Source organism: Pleurodeles waltl, chromosome 10 (assembly GCF_031143425.1).
Source record: "Pleurodeles waltl isolate 20211129_DDA chromosome 10, aPleWal1.hap1.20221129, whole genome shotgun sequence".
Taxonomy (NCBI): Eukaryota; Metazoa; Chordata; class Amphibia; order Caudata; family Salamandridae; genus Pleurodeles; species Pleurodeles waltl.
This window is the reverse complement of record NC_090449.1, coordinates 1,022,245,444-1,022,259,641: the sequence shown is the minus strand read 5'-3', so window position 1 is coordinate 1,022,259,641 and position 14,198 is coordinate 1,022,245,444. Positions and strand designations below refer to the sequence as shown.

Genomic DNA, 14,198 nt, shown 5'->3' with positions numbered 1-14,198 from the left:
CCCCCAGTCAAGCTTTTGCCTCACCAATGATAATTAGTCACATTCTTTCAGGCCTACTTTGCAGCAAAATTTCAAAAAAAATATGCGTAATTACGTGAAATCCATATCGTCACTCAAAAATTACCTGAATGGCCCGTTCAGGTAAACATTCAACTTGAAAATATAATTTTGAGTTGATTTCTGGTTGCACAAGATCATAATGTTGCAGTTCGCGTTCAAATTTGTAGGTTTGTTCTAAAAAATTATTCAAATGGTCCGCACGGGATAACAAATCTGCCTGAAATACTGCTTGCATTAAAAAATGACCAGCATGGGCATCTAACGTTAAAATGTATCTCTGAAATTATGCAATATTACCAAAATTACACCAATTACTGAGGCATAATTCAAATTTTGCCCAGGCCTACTTTTTATTTACACTGACTTTAGCTAAACTAATTTATTGATTATGGCAATAAATGGGATGTAACTACAATTAGGTGAGAATTCTGTGAGTTAGAGAGTACCAGGCCACATGTATATGCTGCAGAACTCAGCAGAAAGGCCTAGGAGTTCTGTGACAATATTCTTAATTCTGGGGCTGCACTTTGGTTAACTTGTTATGGGGTTTTGATTTTCTCAGCCAGAGGTACTTCTAAGGGACACAGACTGTATGGCATTCACATCTGGAGAGGGAGAGGAGTTTGTGTTGTACTTCATGGAGGGATAAGACAATGCAAGGCACACACCTACAACTACATGTCAAGCCTGCTGGGGTTGAACATTCAGCTGGGGCTGTATGTCTTCAGACTTTTGGAATAAAAATCTGGTGTGACGCTCCTCCTACTCAAGTAGTCCTTCAACATATTCTATGTGAACCTGTGAGATGCATTCTGGCCCTTTGTGCAAAGTCCATTCTTTCAAACAGAGTATCCCCAAAATTGTCTCATGTTAGAACATTGTGATAGATAGGGACTTCATTTGTAATTCCTTGTAGGTCATTGTAAGTTATTAGGAATGGGAGGCTTGCTCAGATATGTTCAGGGACACATGTGCCAACCTGTGAGGTCAAGGCACTGGGTTTTAGGGGATATACAGACAATGTCAATTTATAATTTTCAGGAAGGTGCACATTTGTAAGAGGTGGTCTTAAACGTATATATCTTACAGTGGCTGACACTAAAGGGGAGAGGTCAGGTGTCTTGTTACGAAAAGTCTGATTTATCCATTAGCTGCCATTTGCACAATTACTTAATTATGCTGACGTTCACAGCAAACTTATAATACAGGAGTGCAGGACCATCATGAACAACCAGAACACAAGCATAATTGTGTCAATTTTTGGCCTAAGGACGCATTTTGCACTGAAGTATAGGTCTGACTGATGGAGTTGCATTTCCTGCAATTATATATTAGTTCACATAATGTTTCAAAAATGTTGAATAATTACGCAAAAGCAAATTACGCAGATTTAGCACACCCCTACTAAATCCCCCAAAGCTAAAGCCACTCTGCTATCTTGTATTAGTGGTGAGGCTGTTGAATTTGTCAATCTATGAAGAAGCCAAAGGACACATTTCTGAGGGCTATACTTCAGGGCCTTGACAGAGGCATTCATTCAAAACCCACTGTAGGCCATTGATACGCCTGAATGTCTCCCTTTCAAAACCTTTCCGATCATTCTAAAGGGTGGCGAAGAGAATAACATCTTCTCATGAAACATGCAGAGCCATTGGTACATCTGATGACTTTCAACATATAACATTCCTATTTCTTCTCAGCCAAAACATTATTAATACTGGTGTCCTCACCGGGTAAGTGTTTTCCCTTTTACATTTGTACCAAACCTCAATTTTGGAAGGAGGGACACATTGCTGGCTTCGCAGCGAAGGTTCCTCATTAAATTCTTGTAAATGCAGTTCAAGATAGTTTCAGTAACTCACAAGTAGGGAAGTGCTCACCATCCATTGGTGCAGTCAGTGCTGGTATTTCTGTATATTCCTGGACACTGTGTTTTTGGGTGATTACCCTTCTTTAGCGGGAAGTAGCAGGTTTCATGTTTTTTTTCTGTATTAAAAATCAGCAGCACACATCAGAGCTCTCCAGCAAAGCTGGCTTTTTTGGCCCAGTAAATCCTGTTTTTTAGCCAACAGTGCTCTACATTCAGGGGTATCTTGCGTTGATGGCAACACTGTTTGTTTATAACTCAGCACTAGCAGGAGGGAAAGTGTTGGCTAAAATGCCAGGACTAGATGAAGGTGCCTCTCCAGACAGGGGGCCGCTTGCTGCAATGTTTTTTCTGAAACAGACTATCTTTTATGTACATAGAAAGGCTTAGGACCTCATTACGAGGCTGGCGGGCCGACTGATGGCATCCATGCCCCATGGAGAGGAGACTACGGTAGAGATGGCTGTCTCCCCTGCCCAGGCCCATTATGAGGTTTCCACTGGGCTGACTGGTGGAAACCTCTGAAATCAGAGGTTTCCACTGGTCAGCCTAGTGGAAACTGTGTGGCGGCATTATCCGTAGCTCCTCATGGAGCAGAGGCCAATGCCATCACACAGAGGGTGCTCCCAGCATCTTCGGAATACATACTGTCTGCCGTAGCAGACAGTGTGCATTCCTAGGGTGCGGGGCAGGGGGGCTACTGCACCTCCCACAACCTAGTTGTGGCAGTGCAGGACACCCATGTGCCCCCGTGCACTATATATCCGCCAGCCTTTTCATGGCGGGGTCCCTGCCATGAAAAGGCTGGCAGAAACTTGGCTCATGATCAACGAGGTGGCTAACCACGGCTCCAACTGCCATCAGCCCGTCGAGAATTATGTTCCTGTGGAGACAGTGCTCCCTAGCCGGTCCGACCGCCAGGGTCATAATGTGGTGGTTGGACCACTTTGAGTGCGGTGGTCCGACCGCCATCCCACCATTGACAGTCCTCTGACCGCCAATGTTGGAATTAGGCCCTCAGGAGCAGTAATAGTTGACAAGTGACTCGTTATGTGTAGGACACCATCAGTCATTTGTGGCTTTTAGTTAAGAAAACTTTGCAACCTCTGCCCTCTTTTGCAAATAAGGACAGTGTGACATCTCTGAAGATATATATAGGGGTGGTGCACGGAAAATCAAATGTCAGGCATGCTAGCTGTCCCCAAGCAATAACACCCTCTGAAAATACAAGGGATTCTACTGGTATATCTGGATTTATTTTAAAATCAACTTCTTAAATAATTGTCTTTTACTAATATCCAACTTTAAAAAAGCACAATCGGCATGACTGTAGCACAAACTGGACAGTACTTTTCCGCACCAAAACCTACATCAGAAGTCCTGTTAAGTTCTGGAAAATGTAGTGGGTCACGTTAACATTGACTCAAATATTTAGCCTTATTGTTTGCCTGGGTACATCTTGTCTGTGCTGTGAAATGTATTGTGGCAGGAGAACTCCCAGGTTTAATCTAGATTATCACTAACCCATGTAATTTAAAATGTACAATGTGCCTTTCAGTTTACCCAAAATCCTTCAGGGGGGGGACCCCCAAAATACTTTGCAAATCTGTCTCCTGTCAGTTTTTACCCTGTGTTGCTGGTTCAATTTACTTTGAAGTGCATCTTATGCTGATTACTTTTAACAAAGTTGTTTGGATGTATTTGACCATACCTGCTAGAGCATAAATGATGAGGAGCTGGTAGCCAGTTTTCAGCTTGGCTTCTGAACTCTGGAAATGAATGTTAATGAGGGTACAAAGCATGAGTTGAGCAATGTTTATGATATAACATGAAGGTACTCTGATGCTGTAACATGCTCTGTTACCCACTAGTACTCACAATCTCATTGTTTAAAAAACACAGGATTATAGTAGCTCTAACTTTTAGAATTGGAGTTGGGGAGAACTTAAGATTTCTACATTTTTTTACTTTGATACTGGGATGAGGTAAGATATATTTTTATAATAATATGACTTGAATTGAGTTAAAGACCAGCGATTGGCTGCCTGCATCCGGAGCCTAGACTGGAAGTCTTGCAAGGGAGACATATTCAGTAATACTTACCATGGGGCCCCCCTAGCAGAAAACGGTTCCTGCGAACTCCACAGCTTCTCGCATGGCTCTTAACAACAATCCTGGTGAATCTCCTTGAGTGAGATTGTGCAGCTTGGGAGGTTGCCACATGCCAATCATCGGGTCTCTCACATCATCTTTAGTCACGTGCATATGCTGGCCGCTACGCTCAGTCTTGCACAGAAACAGGTAATTGACTCATGTCGCAACTGGGGCAACTGATTTAGGACACATCTTTCACTGTCTCTCATACCTAGACACCAAAGCTGATACTAGGGACTGTCAATGCTTTTGATTAATAAATCAAAAGGGTTGAGTAGCGAGAAAGTGGCTTTCTAAATCTTCGTTAGGCTAATCCCTATCCAATTAAAAAACCATCATGAGACAAGATTCAAAGTAAAGCTGTAAAGGTTTATTCACATATAATCTCCTTACAGAGACCAAAAAGTTGTTACTTAGTCAAATTCAAATCTATGTCACTAATGAATCAAATAATGCAAATGTGAGAAGGTCAATATAAAGGCTACCCCAAAACAGTAAATAGCCAAAACCAACGATTAGTTCAACGAGGCAACCAACACAAGGTCTTCTTTAAAGACTATAGTCCAGGGTTTAATCAATTGATGGACCAGCATAGAGTCTGCTCTCCAAGCAAGTGTAAAAGTCTCTAAGTATATATACAAAAACAGACTAAGGCAGGCTGCACGGAGTCGACATGGTGTGAAGTGAAATCATAGGACTGGGCTAACATTGTTACAAATAAAAGCACAAATCACTGTTCCAATACAGATGATACATCAGATTAGATACATTCTGGAACACCTACTTTTCTGCATATTAATAAACAAAATATGAGTGACTGTGCCTCTCATAATACATTAAAACAATAGCTAGTAAAAGTGATGAATGGCCCATGCAAGAAACGCAAGCAAATGGCCTGGAATTGTTAGAAAGACAAGAACATCCTGGACAAGTCGTCCTTCTGAGGAAAGCAAATGAATACATCCCAAATAAACAGGACCGTGAACATGACTTCTCTTTTGCTCATTTACTGAAATGGAAAAACACTCAGCAAGAAAACACGGATGTGGAAACTCATTCATGTAAAATAAAAGAGCATTTCTTTTTTGTAAATATGAATGAATGACCATGCTAACCTACTGCAGCCTAGTCATGCCAACTAAACCTAAATACATCTCAGTTAGGCATTATTTTCCAACTGTTTAAAAATAGTCCTGCAGGACCAAGCTGAGCCGGATATAAATTCCACCTTGAGGCCAGTGGTGATGGCATCACAACCAGGCCAAAGGCAGGGACTAGCATAACATCTTTACCTTTGGAGGGCTGGGTGAGGTTACCCCACCATCATCTGCCTTTGCATTGATGTGCGTGGATCACCTCTAGATCCATTTATCACCAGCTGATGTGGGGTGTGGTGTCAGGGTGTGCAGGGGCATAAAGTGTACTTCCTGCACACAGAAGACTCTTCAAATAGGCTTTCAAGTGATTCAACAAGCATTGGGACATCCACTCATTGGCTCACTCTCGGTGCCAGTGATGTGGATGTGCGGTGCATGTCTTTGGCCCGTCACTTTTTTAAACACATGGCAGATACCTAGAAGTATTCATAAATGTTTTTATAAAAACATATATAAATATTAAAATGTAATTATTTGTATAAAATATTGATAGTTTCATAATGAATGCAAATAACAATACAAAACTGGACACTATAACCAAGTTGAACCGTAGAAGGCTATTCGGGCGTCCTGGGTCACGTCAAGCTGTAGAAGTGCCTTCTTTTCAACGACCTAATAGGTGTGCCACTTTTTCAGATAAAAATACCAGCCATTTGTATGAGTTTAGGCTTCCAGAAGGGCCAGCAAGTGGTGCTTGAATAAGAGTTTGATCACAATACTCTGTATTGATTTATTAACAAAGCAATTCAGCCTCAATTTGTTTTAAAACCTATTTAGGAATAGTCCACTCAGCATTAAAATGATGTTGCCATGTTGTAAACCTGTGTGTGCTGCTTCATGTTTGTATTCCAAGAGGGTCAAAAAAATTGAACTTCCCGGCTTTTTATTCTGTCGTGGCATGAAAATTGTGGTCAGTCTAGTAAAATACGTCTAAGGGGGCAACCCTGAGTCTGGGCAGTTTTGCTCCTTTACTTACAAATAGGAATCTATCAGAACAAAATAGAGGTACCACTCCTGCCTCGTTGGCAACACATTCCTCTGATTTGTCTCCTGGCTACTCTTCCAAGCAGCAGCTGTATTATTGTGTCATGAGAATAGTTAATTTCATCTTCAAGAAACCTCTATTTACCCATCTTATGTTGCAAATATATTTCAGCTGAAATGCAGCAATAAACTTGCTAATTTCCCATTGGTATTCACAAGAATATCTTTTTGGCAAGTACATAGATCGAGAGAGCAAGCTTCCCCTCTGCAGAATAAGCAATTGTTTGGAACTAGGGACCAGTGTTTTACAAAATGGCCGCCGCGCGGTTAGAGGAAGAACCGCTGAAGAGTGAAGAAACGCAGGTCTGGGCCTGTCAGGGGGGATGTTAACTGTGCTTGGTGAACTGAAAGGAAGCACTTTGCATTCATGGAAATCAGCTGAGTAGCTCAGAGACGGTACCCAGAAGGCATATAACAGCCGATGAATAAGATGTGAAAGGAGAAAATATAATTAGAATATGTCAGTGCTGGAGACTGCGGTTGTGGAAAGCGAGGCAAACATCTTCATGCATCGAGGCTCGTTTAATCACTTGTGAGGTTCCATTACATAAGATAGAGGGCACAGGGTTGATCTATCGAGTGCATACACTGATGTATTCTAGAAGAACTGTAAGGGTGCATGTATTGTGAGATCATCATTAGATATGTGCTACAGTCTTTTGTAAATAATATGTAGAATTATTGATGGGTACTAGTGAATTATGGGGTTGTTCTTTTGTACAAAAAGGTTCTGAGTGACTTTAAAAAGACAGCAAGTGTGAAGCTTGAGTTGTCAATGATGTCACTCAGAACTCCAAGGTAAAGAACATCCCTGAAATTCAGTTTTTAGCCCTCCATAGTTTTATGTATGTACACCCCCACTGCACAAATCATCTGCCCATGTCTTCAACTACTACGCAGGGCAGAGGACTAATGGAGGAGCAATACATGGCGTGGCCTTTCTCCCTGCCCCAAATTTCTAAAAAATACCTCACTTAGGGCCAGATGTAGGTAGGTAGAAAATTGCGACTTGCAATTTGCGAGTCCGTGCAGATTTGGTATGCAGATTTGGTATGCAGATTTGGTATGCAGAAAGGTGTCTCAGACACCTTCTGCAACTTGCAAAGGGGTCGCAAAGACCCACCTCATTAATATTAATGAGGTGGGTCACAGTTTGCGACCCCATTGCGAGTATGGGCACTCACTGGGATGGTGGCCTGCTGGAGTCAGCAGACCACCATGTCCGTGACTGCTTTTTAATAAAGCCGTTTTTTTTTTTCTATCTGCAGCCCGTTTTCCTTAAAGGAAAACGAGCCGCACTTAGAAAAAAAAAAAAAAACCTTTTGTTTCGGTATTTTTCAGAGCAGGCAGTGGTCCATAGGACCACTACCTGCTCTGAAAAATTATTTTTGTTTCCATTCACAAAGGGGAAGGGGTCCCATGGGGACCCCTTCCCGTTTGCGACTGGGTTACCATCCACTTCAAGTGGATGGTAACTGCGATTTCATTTGCGACCGCTTTTGCGGTCGCAAATGAAATTGCATAGCGTTGCGAGTCGCAAATAGGAAGGGGACATCCCTTCCTATTTGCGAGTCGGAAATGCATTTTGCGAGTCGGATCCAACTAGCAAAATGCATTTCTGCATCGCGGAGAGGCTTTTGCGCCTCGCAAACGACGTTTTCCGCTGTTTGCGAGGCGCAAATCCTTTCCTACATCTGGCCCTTAGCACCCACCCAGACCAACCATCTCTGTGCCTTCCCTTACCTCTCCTTCTGATGCTGTGCTTTATGGCATAGCAATAGTGAGTTATGAGATCTGTAACTTTCAGTTATGTCACAGCAGTGAATTATCAGATTTAGAATCTGATTTCAGGGTAATGTCTCTCACTGAGAGCCATACCTAACATAATAAATAATGCATAGTAAAACAATAACACAAAGACGGGCTTCTGGTCATATCTTTTCAGTCATTGCTTTGTCTGAGTGTCACTCACATTCTGGACCAGCCCACCACACTGCATGCCTGGAATGGGGCAGCTGGAAAGTCACCTTAAGCCTTTACTTAGTAGAAAGTACCATTTACATTTTGGATCAGCCCACTGCACAGCCATTGAGTGGCCAGGCTGTCAGTCACGTTGAGTGATGGCATTGTGCTCCAGTAACCTGGTTACTGAACGTTTGTTTCTACAATGTAGCAAAGCAAGACTACTAAAGTTAACAGGAGCTAATGGGAATACTACAAACTTTCCATTAAGTCCTGACAATGCCTCTGCCAGCCTTTAGCTGAATGAGAGGTAACAATGTTACCCCTATGGTATCAACCTCACCGGGTTTTGCAGTCTTGATTTGCTTATTAGACTTACACACTTTATAGGAAAGATTTGTGGTTTGAAAGCCCAAAAATGTAAATGTATGAAATGTTCTCCTACCTCTGGTTGTTCCCCATCTTTTCTAGACACCCTTAGAATGTGTGAGAGAATGCTGCAGGCGACAGGTGATTTGTTTTGGCATTTCGTCACACAAGTGCTTTCATGCTGAAACTTTCATGAAAGCAAGCACTAGATATGTGTTTGCATGCCTGGGAGCCCCTAGGCCTTCCTTTTCTAAACTAGCAGGAAACAACAATTCTGTCAAGAGAGTAAATCACTAGAAACGTTACAGGTATTACTTATTCATTGATGTTGCAATCTAGTTCCATGCACAGGGAATTCAGACAGAGTGTGATCTTGAGCACAACTGTTCAACTGATAAAATGGGAGAACTGAAAACTGGCTGGATCGAAATGCACTTAACGTTCCTGTTCTGTAGATGCTTCCGTCAGAGCAGTTGCCTCTGGGTGTGCTGTGCAATATTATAGAAGATGGATGCAACTTTGACAAAGCCTGCTTATCAAATCCATTCTGATGATATTTAAACTTATTTTGCCACTGCCCGGCTTGGAGAACTGAACCTGGCGATTGCCCATTTTATTGCGTAACAGGCATGCAGTAGTGGACTAGAGGGCATATTTATACTGCGTTTGTGCTGGATTTGCGTCATTTTGTTAATGGAAATCCGGCGCAAACTTAACTCCATATTTATATTTTGGTGCTAGACATGTCTAGTGCCAAAATATTGGAGTTAAAGTCATTTTTTGCCCGTGGAAAACTACCTTGCGTCAATGAGATGCAGGGTAGGTGTTCCTGGGCAAAAAATGACTTTAAGGCCCTAGTTCCTTATTTATCCTCCAGTGCAAAAATCACGCACGGGGGAGGAGGGGTAAAAAAATGGTCCAAAGCCTGCTTTTCATCATTTTTTGACGCCTGGGTCAAGGCAAGCGTTAGGGGACCTGTGGGCCTATTTCCATGGTGGAATACCATGGAATAAGCCCGCAGTGCCCTCCCCAGGTCCCAGGGACACCCCCACCCACACCAGAGGGACAGCAGAGGATGGGGGACCCAATCCCAGGTAAGTATAGGTAAGTACAGGTAAGTATGTTTTTTTAAGTGCCATTGGGGGGCTCTGAAATGGGCCCCCCTCAATGGCACAGGGTGCAATGGCCATGCCAGGGGACCCTTGTCCCCTGTGCTGGCCATTGGGGTGGTGGGCAAGACTCCTGCCTTTTCTAAGGCAGGAGTCATGTGGCATGGTAGGTTTAGCACCATAAAATGATGCTAATTTGGTTAGAGTAATCTTTTTTTACTCTAATCAGCCTAGCGTCAATTTTTGGTGCTAAACAACCATCTCCCATACCGCCACCCCCACCGGCTAATATCAATTTGTTTGGCGCTAGCCCACCCTTTGCGCCAGATTGCTGCACTATGGATAGTTACGCCACTGGTCTGAAGCCTGCCACAGCAGAACCCATGCATGTGGCATCAGAATTCATGCATGCGGCATCAGAACCCATGCATGCTGCATCAGCACCTAGGCATGTGGTGACAGTATGCATGCATGTGGCATCAGAACCCATGCATGTGGCATCAAAACCCATGCATGTGGCATCAGAACCCATGCATATGTCATCAGTACCCATGAATGTGACACTAGTGCCCATGCATGTGGCATCAGAGCTCAGGCATGTGGTGTCAGAACCCATTTGTGTGGTGTCAGAATCCCTGCATGTGGCATCAGAACCCAGGTATGTGCTGTCAGAACCCATGCAGGTGGCATCAGTATCCATACAGGTGGCATCAGTACCCAGGCATGTAATGTTGGTCGGTTCTTATCACAAATATATTAACCTTTCAGGTAGACTGATCAAATAAGCCAAATTGCTCAGTGAGCCAAGGGTGCTACAAATATAGACCAAAGTAGTGTTAAAGTTCCAGAGCTGGTGGCACATATAGATTATTCTCAGGTTGGTCTTAAAGGTTCACAGACATCGTCATGAGGGTGGTACTAATGTTCTCACTGCATAATGGAGCACAGTGGTTTGGCAGCTTTTCAACCAGATACATGTCTTAGTGTCATCAGTAACAGCCTCTCAGTTCCGAATTGTTACCCTTTATATCGAGGAATTTAGGGAGACCAGGTGCAGGACAGACGTAGCACTGGCTTGTATTTGAAAGTCCATGCATGCATGCCCATGCAAGCAGTGCTGTAGACACATGCTGCTGCAGAAATCCCATGTGTAAGTCAAGGGTCTTCACAGCCAGTCTATGTGCCAGCGGCGTAAAGCACAATGATGACCTCCTGCAGAATATGATGAGGAATCACAGAGTCTCCCATATCTCACAGATATTCATTGGCCTTGGCTGAATGAGGCCCCTTAGAAGGTTGTAGCCCCCTTGAATGTTGGAGGTCCCTCTACGTTGCAGAGGCCTAAGAAGTTTTCTTAATCATTGAATGGATTTAGGAAACGAATAGGAATCAGTTTTTGGTAGGGGCATGTTAAAGGCCTCCAATGCAAAAAACAAAACCTTATTCTATATATTTTATAGATATAATATTTTACAAAGAAATTTGGTTGCAAAACATTAATATTTTATCATCAACTCAAAGGACGTGCTAAAAGACATGATGGAGTAGCAGGCAGTGACATCAAGAGCAGACTGAAAAAGGCCAGAAATGCCTTCAGGATGCTGAACAATGTTTGGAGGTCATCTCAATACAGCAGCAACACCAATCAGAGGCTTTACCAGAGCTCTGTTATGCACACACTCTTGTATGGATGAGAAAGCTGGAGGGTGACAAAAAGCAACATCACCAAACTGTCAGCCTTCCACATCAGCAACCTGAGAAGAATCTTCTGCATTTTTTGGCCGCAAACCATCTCCAACCAGGAACTGCTCACCTGATGCACATAAGAGAACATGGTCCCCATCATAATGAGAAAAAGATTAAGATGGTGTAGCCGGTTATCTGATAACCCGGCTCCTGACGCTGCAGGGTCGGGAACGGTGTTCCGCTCCTGCTGCGGGGAAGACGACTCGCCCAGTTACCAGGGCAACGGTGACGCCGGAAACCGCCTAGGGAACCCGGATATCCGGGATCCCAAAAGAACAGAAAAGGACGACGGACTCTGCGCGCGGGGCGCGGAGAAAGACAAAAACGCCGACAGAGACGAGAAGGAGAGGAACGAAGAAACGAAAGACGGGCACAGGAACGGGAACAGCGAGGTTCCCCTGGAGATAAACGGCCAACCTTGTGCCGGGAGGAGAGCTGAAGGACGCAAACTCCGCCACGTCCCAGGAGGGACGTGGCTAACCAAGGTACGGTCCTTCCTAAAGGACAAATTCTATCATAAAGGGGATAGTGATGGCAGGAGAGGAGAGGGGAGGGATAGTACGGGGAGAGGGGAGGGAAAAATCTGGAGAGGGCAGGAAGAAGAAGGGCAGCACTAAGGTGAAGAGGAGGCTGAAGACATAAGACTTCCCTAACTTTGCAAAAGAACAAAGAACACTACTCAGCCAGACTTAAAGAGCACTTGGGATAGAAATCTAATTCTGAGAGGACACTAAGAGGCGATTGTTTACGCACCCGCTATTTTCAAACTCAGCACACGTCCCTGGTGAGTCTCTCTCTCTCTCTCTCTCTCTCGCTCTCTCGCTCTCTCTCTCTCCTCTACTCTTAATACGACTTTTACCTCTATACAACCCCGACTTACCTATATTTCCATTCCTCTTTTCCGGTGCGTCTGGGAGCCCGAGAAGAAAATCTTCGCCGGTCAAGAGGGGACCTGGAAAAGAGAGAGAAGAGACATTCTATGAGGAGGAGCACACCACCCATATAATTTTGAACAAAGCATATAACTTTAAAGAACTTTAAATAAAATCACTGTTTCTCACCCACCCAAGCATCCGAGTCCTTATTATCACCAAACCCACTGCCACAGATGGATAGGACACACCACCGAAAGAGAACAAGACTCCATCACAAGATGCCAGTCGGCATAATGGGCAGTATGTCAAAGGAGGTGGTAACCAATTCAGAAATGGGAAGGGGTCCCAGGGGACTCTTTCTCCTTCGTGTATTTTGACAAAGGCATTTTTTAGGATTATGGGCCACTGCCTATTCCTTCAAAATGTTTGTTTAATTTTGCATTTTTTTTCTAAACACACCCCTCTTTCTTTTAAACATAGCGCTATGATTGTGGCCTATTGTAGTGGGGTGCAATATGCGACCTCCCTCATGAATATTGATGTGGTAGGTCAAATTGCGAACCACTACGATTCTGTATTTTGTGAACTAGCTAATTAATACATCATACGGTTTGCACAATACCAATGCATTCCGTAGAAGTCAGTGCATTTATTTTAGTACATGCCAAAAAAGATATCACAAATTGTGAATGTTTATTAGTCGCTATGTACAGTTTCTTATTTGGAATCTTTGTACTGAAAAAGCAAAGAAAGAAATGATTGTTTTCTGTGTAAAATGTATCTGTGACATAAGAAATGTAACTGTGATTATTCAGTGTATTTTTGAAAAACAAAATAGTTTCTCATACATTGCAAAACAAACTGGCCTTTACCAGAGTTCTGAGTATTTTGCAGCATTGGCAAAATTTGCAGCCATAAGAAGCAAAATTTGCAGTCAGAAACCTCACGTTTTGAGGTATTTTTGCGATAGGCAAAAATGTGCCTGGCACAAAAATACTGCACTGCCTAGTCTCTGTAACTGCCAGAGACTGTGCTATGTCTCAATCTGTAACCTCAAAGAATCTCCAGCAGTTGGAGGAGGGGGGGGCACAGTAGACTGGGAGGAAGGAGGAAGACAAGAGAGGCCACAGGGCAGTTGAGGGATATCAGAGCTGGTATGGGGAGGTGAGGGATGACAGGAGACATAGTGAAGCAGAGGGAGGGGGCAAAGGGAGGAAAAGGAGTGACAAAGTGTACTAGAGTGTGGGGGCAGAAGTGCAATCTAAGTGCCTGCAGAGTCCACTTATGTGTGGGTGTGGGCCACAGGAGAATTGCAGAGGAGGGGGTTCTGTGCATTTGCAAGGCAGGCACAAGAGGAAGTTGACATCTCTCTTGCCTGCCAGCCTTCTGACCACCATGCTTTTATGGGCATTTGAGGGACTTTTTTGAAAACCAGACCGTTTTACGAGAGTCCGTATTAATGATTTTTTTGCAAATCTCAAAATCACAAGATTCTGGGGTATTTGCTTAGAAGGTGGAAATATACCAAATAGACAATAGCATGTGATGAAAGAAAAATACTCCTCTAGATGTAGCCAAAACCCAGTCTATGTATATTTTGAAGAATAGGTAACAATAGGTCATGCAGACGACTGTGCTGTCAAGCCAGACCTCACATTTTAATAGAATCATAGAATGACAAATCAGTGGCACTGAAAAGCACCCCAGGTAGTAACTGAAAGTTTGTGCTATTCAGTATGAGCCAGGGCTTTTTAATGCTATCTTTGAATGCACTGGAGAACATGGAGCAGGGGTATGTTTTGTATGACCTGGTTGTAAGCCAGAGGAGGAGGTTGAAGCTCTGGTAATTACCTAG

General features: G+C 43.4%; 1 long non-coding RNA gene across 1 annotated transcript in view; it reads right to left on the bottom strand.

Moving 5' to 3' along the window:
- The window catches only part of LOC138262156 (uncharacterized), a 119,498-nt gene that overhangs the window by 9,927 nt on the left and 95,373 nt on the right, over positions 1-14,198 (bottom strand). The window contains exons 3-4 of the long non-coding RNA XR_011199205.1: positions 12,349-12,420; positions 3,639-3,696 (exon numbers count right to left, since the gene is read on the bottom strand). This is a non-coding gene — a long non-coding RNA (uncharacterized lncRNA). The remainder of the gene's footprint in view (positions 1-3,638; positions 3,697-12,348; positions 12,421-14,198) is intronic.